The sequence below is a fragment of the Phoenix dactylifera genome, chromosome 8 (genome assembly GCF_051530095.1).
Source record: "Phoenix dactylifera cultivar Ajwa chromosome 8, Ajwa_hap1_PhDact_Kaust_v1.1, whole genome shotgun sequence".
In the NCBI taxonomy this organism is placed as follows: domain Eukaryota; kingdom Viridiplantae; phylum Streptophyta; class Magnoliopsida; order Arecales; family Arecaceae; genus Phoenix; species Phoenix dactylifera.
In genome coordinates this window covers 16,320,367-16,332,278 of record NC_143197.1, presented here as the reverse complement: position 1 = coordinate 16,332,278, position 11,912 = coordinate 16,320,367, and the positions used below count along the sequence as shown (strand labels likewise).

The following is an 11,912-nucleotide window of genomic DNA, read 5'->3' as shown; positions in this document are numbered from 1 at the left end:
GATATATTTCTGTCACGATCCCTAGTGATCTTAAACATATGCTTAGATTCCAACTGGTCACATTTTCCAATAATCTTAAACCTCAAACTTTAATGCCACTAAGGCCACAGTCCCTAGTGGTCTTAAACCTTAGATTATAATATCATTCTTGTTACAATCTCAAGTGATTATAAACCAAATCTCTGATAGTTTTTCTATCATAATTCTCCACTGATACTTACCTGAACATAAACCCTAGGATACCTTAACCTTAAGCTCTGATACCACTCTGTCATGCCCCGAACCCACCACCCGGGTCCGGCACGCAACCGGCCGCATGAGCTCTAGAGCAGTGCCCTAAAGATCATGCAAGGCCTAAGATAAACAAAAATTTCAATAATTCCATAAATGCCAAAATTAATGATTAATGAAATTAAATCAAATCCAACCAAAATGTACTGATTTATTACATAATTTCAAGTGTCCATAAATAAAAGATAGATTAACTTCTATCTATCCAGCAATCAGACTCCATGCAGATCTTATTTCTCGTCCCACCCAATGGTCTCTACAAATCCAGTGCCTCTGAAAAAGAAAGTAAGTGTAGTATGAGCTTTTCCAGCCCAGTAAGAATCCCAACAGCCATACACAGTAATAATAATAAAATAATCAAAACATCAAATAAATGCCATTTCATCTTTTCAAAAGCTCAACAAACAACAAGTGTATATAATCAGTACATATACACAAATCCTTTTTCACATTATGTGATCCATTCCCGTATTACTCTGATTCTCAAGTTTTCAGACTTTTCACTTCTGGCTTTGGACTAACCAAGTTCATGACCCAGTCCAAGACTGCACAAATCCCACGCATAAGCTCGTGGCAGCTATCCCACGCGTAAGCCCGTGGAGGCTATCCTACGCATAAGCTCGTAGAGGCTATCCCATGCGTAAGCCCGTGGAGGCTATTCTACACATAAGCTCGTAGAGGCTATCCCACGCATAAGCTCGTGGCAGCTATCCTACGCATAAGCTCGTAGAGGCTATCTCATGACAAGGTTAGTCCAACCCATTTTACATGTCTAGTTTTACATGTTTAATCACATTTCAATCCCGTCACATATTTTCATAATTTCTCAAAAATATGTTATTTCTTCCCAATTTAATTATTTCAATACTTTCATAATAAACAAAATGCACACCTCATAGTGTCATACAAGCTCAAAAACAAATAGCAACATACTGATAAAATATATCCAACGATAAATCCAATATATGCATAAATAAAAGTGTTCAGATGTAGGGATTCTTACAGAAATTTGTGGACTGACACAAGCACAGATCCGAATCACAACCTACGCGCTGGGGTGCTGAGTCCCCTGATCAAAATCTCCTGGCACCGCCGACTCTTCCTCTACAACATCAATTATAAATCACAAATAAATTATTTAATATTTAAATATTCTAAATCATAATTCACATCTACTATGGGGTCCATCACCAGGTCCCCAAACATCTCAATCCCTCCAGATCTAGGGCAATCGGGGTGGCCCGACTCCCACCTTGTACCACCGGCCTACGTCGTCGCCAGCCATGGCCGCTGCCACGCCGGGATGATGGCCGGTCCCGGTAAAGAGACCAACATAAAGGGATGATTCCTCTCTCTTCATAGTTGGGAGTACATCTCCCTCCCTCAAATCTTTTTGATCCAAGGGCAATAGCCATGGTGGCTGTGCCCTCTCCTTCCCCAACCCGACAACACCACTGGCCGAACCATCGCCGGCCGCCATCGTTGCAGCGGCGATGGTGACCGGCCAAGGGAAGAAGAGAAGAGGCTTTTCCTCTTCTTCTCCAAGAACCGGCAGACATCTTTCCTCCCTTCCCTCTCCTCCATCATCAACCGAAGTCCTCCCCTCTTCTTCTCCCTTCATCAGCCGAAGGCCCTCCTCATGGTGGCTCGGCCTCTCCCCCCCACCCGACGGCAACCCAAGCAGCCTTCCCCCCCCCCCCGACCGCCGTCGCCGCCAGTGGCCAACCCACGCGAAAGGAAGAGGAGGAAGGGACGGGATCACGAGGAAGAAGACCTCGGATCCACCATCCCCCATCAACCAAAGCCCTAGAAATCCATCTCCGACCCTCACACAAACCCGACCAGCCCCACCGCCATGCATCTCGGCCATCCCGGCGGCCGGCGGCGGCCAAAAATTGGAAAGAAGAGGCCGAAACAGGGGTACCCTGTTTCGGGCCCTTCTCCGACGATTCACCGGCCAACTCTTCACCCATACCACCCAAAATCCAGGAAATAAAACACAAAGGAAGGATTACCTCGGTCCGGTGGGGGGTTCCGGCGAGAAATCGGAGGAGGAACCGTGAGCAACTCCCCTCGGATCCACGCTTCTTCACCCGTCGGAATCTTCGGCGAAGGGAAGTGGTCTTCCTCCGCGGCCGGCCAGATCTCGACGCTTGTCTCCTCTCCGGCATCAACCCCTCCGGCGACCTCCTCTCCAACGCTGCCGCCCTCACCCCTCAACAGCCCCCTCTTCCACGATCGTGCCTAGGGCACGATCGTAAAAGAGGAGACGGGCCCGGTCTTTTCGGGCCGGCCCGTTTCCCTTTTTTTTTGGGGGGGGGGTTTCACAAGGAGACACCCGCCTCATATGCCCAGACTCTAGAACGAGTCTTTCTGATATGGGACTATTGGGCCTCACACCCTTCCCACCATCGGACAAGAGTCGTCCTCGGCTCTGATACCAAATGTCACGCCCCCGCCTGCGCGGAGCACGTGAGGCACCCAGTGCCCACGTGGGGGCCACATGAGGAGGGACCGCGGGGCTCTCCTGCCAAATATTGTCTGATTCTGGGGCTTCACGTAAGCGTCCTTCACCCCTCTCTGGTTTTGTTTTCCACCCAAAACGCGTCTGCAGGATTAGGAGACACCCGCCTCATATGCTCAAGCTCTAGAACGAGTCTTTCCGATGTGGAGTCATTGGGCCTCACACTAAACTCAAATAGAAAACTAAAAAAAAAATTGCAATGCTCTGTTTTCAAAGCATTCTCTCTTTCTCTCCCAAACCGAGCGCTCCACCCTCTTCTTCTTTTCTGCAAAAATCGAGCTGAGAACCTCCTCTTCCCTGTTCTTTGGCCCAACCGAGCGCCCCCTCCCAGCTCCTCCTCCCCTCTTCTTATAGCCCCTTGGAGACACGTTGAAGACGCTGGGAAGCACGGTGATTGCGGACGGATGGGGCAGACAGCTGGGATTTTCACCGCGTGAAGAGCGTTGTCGCTGGGATTCCGGGAGGTGGATCCGGATGCGTCGTGGACAATGGGAGAGGCTGGATCGGCTCCGGAAGCTTCGAATGCTGGGATCACGGCTTGAAATCGGACGTGGGAGGCTGAAAGATGGCAAGGATTGATTGCGAAATCTCCCTTGTTTTCGCACAGCTCACGACTGATGTTTGCTAGGAGCTGATCCGAAAAGGGGCGTTGCGGGATCTTTGCTGGAGGAGACGGTCGTCCGGGTCCACACGGAAGAGGGAGGAGCTGCAGCCGCTTGATTTTTGGGAGGAATGAATGTACGGAACAGCTGGATGCTGCTGACGCGTTGTTCCTCCCCTGTTTTCGCATGGGATGAGATGGGAAAAGAGAATAGAAGACTGGGACGTTGCTGTGAACGTGCTGGGAAGCTGGGAATGCGGTGCCTTGGACACGGAGAATCGCTCGCGGAATCGCTGTTGAAGTTGGAGAACCTGGGAGCGCAGGAGGAAGAAGAACAACAGTGAAAAAAAAAAGTTTTATATCATGACACTGTTCATATGAACAGTGTCTTCACGTAACACTGTTCATATGAACAGTATCTTCACGGAACACTATTCATATGAACAGTAATTTCAGCCATGAACAGTAATTTCATGAATGAATAGTATTTTCAGCTATTCTTCATGGGATTGGAGGTTAAAAAGATCTTTTTCTTTGTGATGAAGTGAGAGTGAAAATCTCTATTCCGGAAGAGTGCGGGTGCTAATCTGGAAAGGAGGGAATGCGAGGATCACTGGAAGATCGCACGCGGGCTCGGATGTTTGGGTACAAATGTGCTCGATCAAATCATGGCAGGATTGGGCCCGCGCGGTTTGGGGCCATGATGCATCCCTCTAAACCCTACCAAATGCGCATTTAAACTTTAATTTATACTAACCTGTGCCAAACAAAAATATAATATTAACTTAGTGATTTTATCGTTATATGTTAGCAGTAATACTAATTTAAGCAGCGTGTAGATCACACTTTTGTGCTCTCATCACACCCCCCAACTAGCTTATTGCTAGTCTCTAGCAATTAACGAGCAAACGATAAAATGAGGGCACAAAAGATGTAGTCTAACCCATGACTTTTTATTGAAGCTAAGTACATAAAACTGAGATACATACCCACTTTCGTAGAGCATCACGATTTCACTTAGCACGTGCAACAAGCCTTTAAACCCCTTGGTTACCCTAGTGAACGAGTGTTGTCTCGTGAGGGTTTGCAGTGAAGTTACCCACAAACTTCATCAGTCAGAAATTTTTAATTTTTAACTCAAAATTTGAACAAGTATTACTGTATAAAATTAGAATTGCAAGGACAATAGAGACTTGTTGCTACCATATTTAAGCAGACTCTAACTCAAGTTTCATTACACCCCATCTATCTGCTAACAAGTCAAGAATGTAGTGAGGTGCAAGATAGTGTCATATAAATGAGTGGCTTTCACTTACTTCCAACATCGTCACTCCAATTTTCAAGACTTTCTAGAGTTAAATGGTAATGAACACCCCAGATTTATTTATTTATTTTTATTTTTTTTATATTATTTTTTTTTAATCAGACTAAATGCTAAGAAGAATGACTTGTGCAATATCTAGCCTTATTAAGCTTTCTAGCTAACCCATGTAGCGAGTGTTAGGCCAATGACTCCTGATCCAGATGGCTCAGGGCACTAGGTGTAAAGACACCCTAACAGGCTTAATAACTCAAGTCAACTAGGCTCTAAGGCCAAATTAGTCACTCAGAGTTTAATCTCAGCCATCCTCATCTTTTTACACGAACACTCGCTGCTTGCCAAGCGAGAGGCCTGGTTACTCAGTGAGAAGACTTATGATAAACTCATTTTATTTAATTTATTTTTTTATTTTATTTTTTTATTTTTTTATCAATATTTTTTTTGATTAGGGTGTTCATCACAAATATAACTTTAAATTATCCAGAAGATTAAAAGTATTCATATTAGTTGCAAGTTTACATACTCCACTATTCATGTGTTTACGTGTAGATGCTAAATCATCTTCTATCATGTTAGCAGGAGACAGGTGGAATGAAAACTCAAGCTAGAACTGCTATTATATTCCTTAACTCAAAGCTATTGTCAAAGCGATTTCTAGTTTATACAGCTAAAAAGATTAGAATTTGAGTTAGAAATTTGAAATCCCCTCTATTTTTATTATTATTATTATTATTTTAAAAAAATCTTTTTAGGCAAAAAAATCAAAAATATTCTCACCTCCATACCTAAATCTAACATTGTCCTCAATGTTAAAGAAAATTTAAAGCAGTAGTACGACAGAGGAGAAGTTACCTGATATGGGTAGGTAAATTGACAATTGGGGCAAAAACCCCCAAACCTGCATGTTAGTAATTTATTTAATTTTTTTATAATATTTACATGTTGGGTTGCCTCCCAGGAGCGCTAAGTTTTATGTCTTCAGCTAGACAAAATGTAGATTCATTTTTTTTTCAACCATTATCTAAGAATAGTTTTGAAAGAGTCCGAGGAAGAACAGTTGGCTGATGACGATCTATGCTCATAAGAGGAACAGAATTAGGGGGCGCATGCTCGACCCTTTCCTCGGAATGGGCAAGGTAAGCCTCTAAAGGGTCCTTACTATAAGTTTGTAAGAAAGTCTTCTGAACCAGACTTTCAATCATGTCAACTTCATTGATTTCTTCATCGCCTGGTGGTTGTTTACTTATGTTGAAGACATTAAGCTCGACTTTCAAGTTGCCAAAAGATAACTTCAGCATGCCATTTCGACAATTTATCACAGCATTTGCTGTGGCTAAAAAAGGTCTACCTAAAATTATAGGTGTGTGACTGTCTGGATGTATTACAGGTTCGGTCTCAAGGATAACGAAGTCTACAGGATAGTAAAACTCGTTTACCTTCACTATTACATCCTCTACAATCTCCTTGGGATACTTCACCATCCTATCTGCTAAGAAAAGGGTAATATTTGTGGGCTTTAATTCTCCCAAACCTAACTTTTGGTATATATAGTAGGGAAGTAGGTTCACACTGGATCCTAAATCTAATAGGGCTCTCTAGATGATCGTCTCTCCTATTTTTATTTCAATGGTGGGGCAACCAGGGTCTTTGAATTTCGGGGCAATCTGTTGTTGAATGAGAGATGAGGCTTGTGCAGCCATAACAGCTTGCCTAGGAATGCTGGTTTTTCTTTTGACCGTGGTGAGGTCTTTTAAAAATTTTGTATAGGAGGGAATTTGTCATATGGCATAGAGAAAAGGTATATTTATTTGAACAATTTTAAAGACTTCCATGATTTCATCATACTGAGATTTTTCTTTGAATCTTGTAGTCTACTAGGAAAGGAAGCCTTGCGTGTGTATATCTCTATAAGTTTCTCCTCTATTCGCTGTGTTCCCTGTTCTTGTACCTTTTTCTGAGTGGGGTTCGGTTCATGCTTTTCTTCTTTTTCTTGTACAGGAAGTTGGATCTTGTTATCCACTTGCTTGCCAAACTGTAAAGTGGTAATTGCCTGTACTTCATGGGTTAAGTTTTCATTTGAATCAATCTGAAACTGGCCTCTTGGCCCTTGATTCTGTTGCCTACTAGGGTTAGGCACTGGTTGACTAGGTACTTCACCTTTCTTCCTATCCCCTAGAGAGTTAGCTATTTGGCTCAGAGTAACCTCAAGTTTTGCAATCGCTTGCGCATGGAATTGGTTAGTCTGGGTTTGAGCCATGTTGGTCTGTTGTTGCTATTGGATGAAGTCTTGTTACTGCTTCATCATGTTAGCCATCATGGCTTCCAATGATGTAGTTTGCTGAGGGATAGGGGCACTATAAGTAGGAATAGGTGGAGCCAATGATTGGTTTATTTGTGATGGACCTATCCTGAAAAAATTCTTCTAAAAACCTGGTGGACCACCTTGATGCTGAATAGGTTCATTTTGCTTGTATGAAAAATTTGGGTGGAACCTATTATCAGGGTGGTAGACTGGGCTGAATGAACTGGGAGTAGGTTTCTTAAAGGCATTATATGAATTAAGAGCATTTACCTGCTTAGCCTTAATATTGGGTAAACTAGGACAACTGATGAGAGCACAAAAGTGCAATCATCAGACCATCTTAATTAGTATTTTAGCTAATCATTAATAATAAAATTAACTAATTAATGTTTCATTTGAGCAGGTAGCCCAATCAGCTCGTTCCCCACATTGTGCTAGCCATCCCATGGTTCATCATCAGCATCACGTCTTCAACACGTTGCGATGTTCCAGCATCCGCGTCGTCCATCAGATCACCATCATCTTCAGCCTTCAATCCCAACGCCCCAAGCCACGTCATATTCCGCGATCCATTCCAGCAGCCGATAATCCAGATCCCTCCATTGGCAAGCCATCGTCCGGATCCACCTCCCAAATCACCGAAAGAACGAAATAGGAAGCTTCCAGCGGCTGTCCATCTCCCGTTCCACTGCGTGCCAGATCCCGCATCGCTTCCTCCGCGATCCCTCCCAGCGAAGCCGCAACAACCCAGCCCCTCTTTCAAATGCATCTTCAGCGTCCCCACCGCATGCCAGCAATGCCCGTCTCCAAATCTTCCGTGATCCGGCGATCCCGCACCGCGTCCAGCCCCTTCTCCGTGATCCCAGCATGGCCTGAAGAAGGAAGTCCGAGTCCGCCTCTTCCGCGTCTCCTCCCTCCTGCAGTGCTCCAGCCACGGATCACCATCCAGATCAGCCCCCTCCACCTCATCCGCATGCGATCGCCTCCTCGCAGCGCCCGGATCCGCGTCCCCACCTTCCGCATGCGTCCCAAATCCTTCCGCAGATCACACGCCTTCCATCCGCGTCGCTGCTAGCTCGTCCCCAACACGTCTCTAGCCTCCGACGCCGCATCCGAGCTCTGCGATCACCGTTCCTCCCAGCAATTTCAACATGTCTCCAAGGGCTTATAAGAAGAGGGGAGGAGAAGCAGGGAGGAGCGTTCGGTGGGGGGCTAATGGGAGGAAAGCTCTGCTTTGAAAAAGAAGAAGGAGGAGACCATCGGCTGGAGAAGTGTTCGGCTGGGCCAAAGAATAGAGGAAGCTCTATTTTGGGGAAGAAAAGAAAGAAAAAAAAAAGAAAGAAAAGAGAGTATTTTATTTGTTTTGGTTTGAGTTTTATAAGAGCAATGTTTATTTTTTTTAGTTTGAATTTTGATTAAAAGTCTTATGTTGAGAAGTTTTGTTTTAAGTTTTAATTTTAGTAAGAGTTTTATTTTGAGAGCATGTTGTTTTGGGGTTTTTAGTTTTAGTCTAATAGAGAGTTTTATTTATGCTAAAGCTTTAATTTCTATTGTTTTTAATTTCTGTTATTTTTAAGCTCTATTCTTCAACTTCTATAATTTTTCTTTTTATGCAATACATTAAATCTTCCTTTATGCAATTTGTGTTCGCTTCAATCTTGTCGTTTTCATCCATTTTAATTTATGCCAAAGCTTTTCTTTGATTAGTTAAATATATAAATATTTTTTTAATACCTGTCTTTTTGTCAATTTCAAAGTAGAAAACATTCTCTGGTAGCCCAGAGAATCATTCAAACATTCTCAAAGTAATATTTTTCTTCTATCATTCAAGAATCGATTTCAAATTCGAGTGAACGTTTTAATTTTTATGCAACTCCAATCGCCTCCCTGTGAATCGACCTCTTACGACCACTATTCTTCGAGTAGAACAGGTAGTAAAATTAAATTAAACTTTGTTTGTTGGTTCTAACAACGATCTGTTTAGCATATTTTTAGGTAAACAGGAATCGGACAACAAAATTTTGGCACCGTTGCCGGGGAGGCAAATCAAGAAGCAAGAACAATCACGAAGATCAAATCGAATTTTGGATGCCCGGAGTGAACGCACTCCGATAGTAAGTTTTTATTTTTATTTTTATTAATTTTTCTTATTTTGATTATTTCTAGTTAATAATTTCATAGTTATTAAATTCTGAAATTTGAATTTCAAAAAAAAAGTAATTAAAAATTAAAAATTTTTTTCCAAAATTCTAAAATTCAAAAAAAAATTAAATTGAAAATTTGAATTCTGAAATTCGAAATTTGAAATTTAATTTTTTTAAAAAAGGTTAAAAAAGAAAATTTTAATTAAATCAAAAAATTAAAAAAAAATATTATTTTTTTAGTAATTGATAAGGTGCAATCCTCCGAGGTTATCATACCTCTATTGGGGCTCCTCACGGAGTAATCTCCAAAACTTATTTAACGGGCATTCGGAGATTGACTGACGCATAAGGATTGTGTTTAGTTTACATTCAAGTTATTGCTATATAAAAAATTTTTAAAAAAATAAAAAAATAGTAAATATAAAAAAAAATTGCTTGCTCATTTAATCAGTACAACCTAATGAAATTGTATAAACTTTAAAAAATCATTGATTATTTGCTGCATTTAGTATTAAACATTTGAATAAAATAATTTAAGGGCAAAATTCATTAAAAAGATAAGGTCGGAAAGTCATTACCTGTCCTTAGCCCAAAAATCACCACCTTGCATACATATCCTAAGCCAAATTAAATTAAAATCAATTAGACGTTGGCCTTAGCATTCTCGAGCTCAATTAGGCTCTTGGAAAGAAGCGGCTGAAAGCCACTCCAGTAAGCATTTAGTAATTGGTGATGTCTAGGAAAGTTTTACAACAGTGAGAACTGTTACGAGTATTGTGATATCGGTGTATCCCTTCTGGCACCACCACACACCCTGGGACTTTTCTGGTCACTGATTACTGGATTGCTTAACTGGTAAGCTCAAGCTTAATCTGAAAGGGAGATTAGGAGCTATCTAATCTATGAGAGAATTTCAGAAACTTTTTAACCTGATAAATCTCTATGCAACTGGATTAAAAGCTACTAAACCTTACTTAATTCTAAGACTAATAGAGTCAAATTATTGTGTGGTGTTGGTTGTGGTCATCGGTGTCTAGCCCTTCTCTTCTCTTAGAATTTCGTTCATTTTAGGAGTCAAATCTAATGAATTGTTGATAATGTATGTATGGTAGAAGATCTTTAAAGGATAAGTTAACCCCATTTGATCCTGAGATTGACAGAACTTTTCATCACAACTTGCGAACTGTAAACCAACCGTCAATCTCTACAATGGGTGAACATATTAGAACTTTGAATGAGTTGTTTGCACCCGCATCCGCTAGTCCCCCTACTTGCATAGTATTACCAATTAATAATGCAGCCCAATTCGAGATTCGGGCTGCAACAATAAACATGTTACCCAAATTTTATGGGTTCGAGAGTGAACAACCCTACATTCATCTAAACAAATTTTTGACAATCTGTCAAACATTTAGAAATCAAAACTTAGATGAAGAGGATATTAAATTAAGGTTGTTTTCCATGACTTTAGAGGATCGTGCTGCTGCATGGTTGTATTCCCTTGCTTCAAATTCCATCACATCATGGGAACAACTATCTAGAAAGTTCATGGCTAAGTTCTATCCCATGGTAAAAACTGAAAAAATTAAGGATGCCATTAGAACTTTTAGAAGAAAATCTGAGGAGGAATTTTCCCAACTTTGAGAAAGATTCCATGATCTTTTGGTCAAGTGCCCGCACCATGGGCTTGACAAGGCTGATCTAGTACATTTCTTTTACAAAGGACTACCTCTGGCACATAGAAACATGATCGAGTCTATGCACAAAGGTAGGTTCATGAACCAAACCCCGGATCAAGCCTATGAATTTCTTGTTGACTTAGCCGAGAACGCCCAAAATTGGAGTAGCTATGATGAGGAAGTAAATAGAGATGAGTTCGGGTCTAGAAAACTAGGTAATTATGAAATGAAAGTAGATCCAGAACTCAAAAATGTCATGTCCAATCTGGTGACTAGAATGAACAACTTAAGTAAAAAGTTTGATGTTTTCACTGTTTCCACTAGCTCGAGTTCATATAAAGAGTTAAATCCCATCATGAAAGTGGAACACGAGCCACATTACTTATGTATCTTGTGTAATAGTTCTGAGCATTTAGTGAAATGTTGTCCTAGTATATCCAACATTAAGGCTGAGCAGGCAAATGCTCTAAACTCATATAGTGCCTTCAAGAAGCCCACTCCCAATTCATTCAGCCCAGTCTACCATCCTGATAATAGGTTCCACTCAAATTTCTCATAAAAGCAAAATGAACCTATTCAGCATTAAGGTGGTCCACCAGGTTTTTAGAGAAACTTCTCTCGGGTAGGACCATCACAAATGAACCAATCTTTGGTTCCATCTGTACCTCCTTACAATACCCCTATCCCACAACAATCTTCATCATTAGAAACCATGATGGCTAACATGATGAAACAACAACAAGATTTTATCCAACAGCAACAACAGACCAACATGGCTCAAACCCAGACTAACCAATTCCATGCGCAAGCAATTGCAAAACTTGAGGTTAGTCTAAGCCAAATAGCAAACTCTCTAGGGGATAGGAAGAAAGGTGAACTACCTAGTCAGCCAGTGCCTAACCCTAGTAGGCAACAGAATCAAGGGCCGAGAGGCCAGTTTCAGATTGATTCTAATGGAAATCCTACCCATGAAGTCCAGGCAATTACCACTTTACGATCTGGCAAGCAAGTGGACAACAAAGTCCAACTTCCTGTACAAGAAAAAGAAGA

At 41.7% G+C, this 11,912-nt stretch overlaps 1 long non-coding RNA gene across 1 annotated transcript; it reads right to left on the bottom strand.

The window, feature by feature from the left end:
- Positions 1–429: 429 nt before the first annotated feature.
- Positions 430–3,524, bottom strand: LOC120105783 (uncharacterized). The gene is made up of 3 exons (XR_015968027.2): positions 2,307–3,524; positions 1,295–1,395; positions 430–564 (listed from the first exon to the last, which is right to left on the bottom strand). It is a non-coding gene; the product is annotated as an uncharacterized LOC120105783 (long non-coding RNA).
- Positions 3,525–11,912: the final 8,388 nt, after the last annotated feature.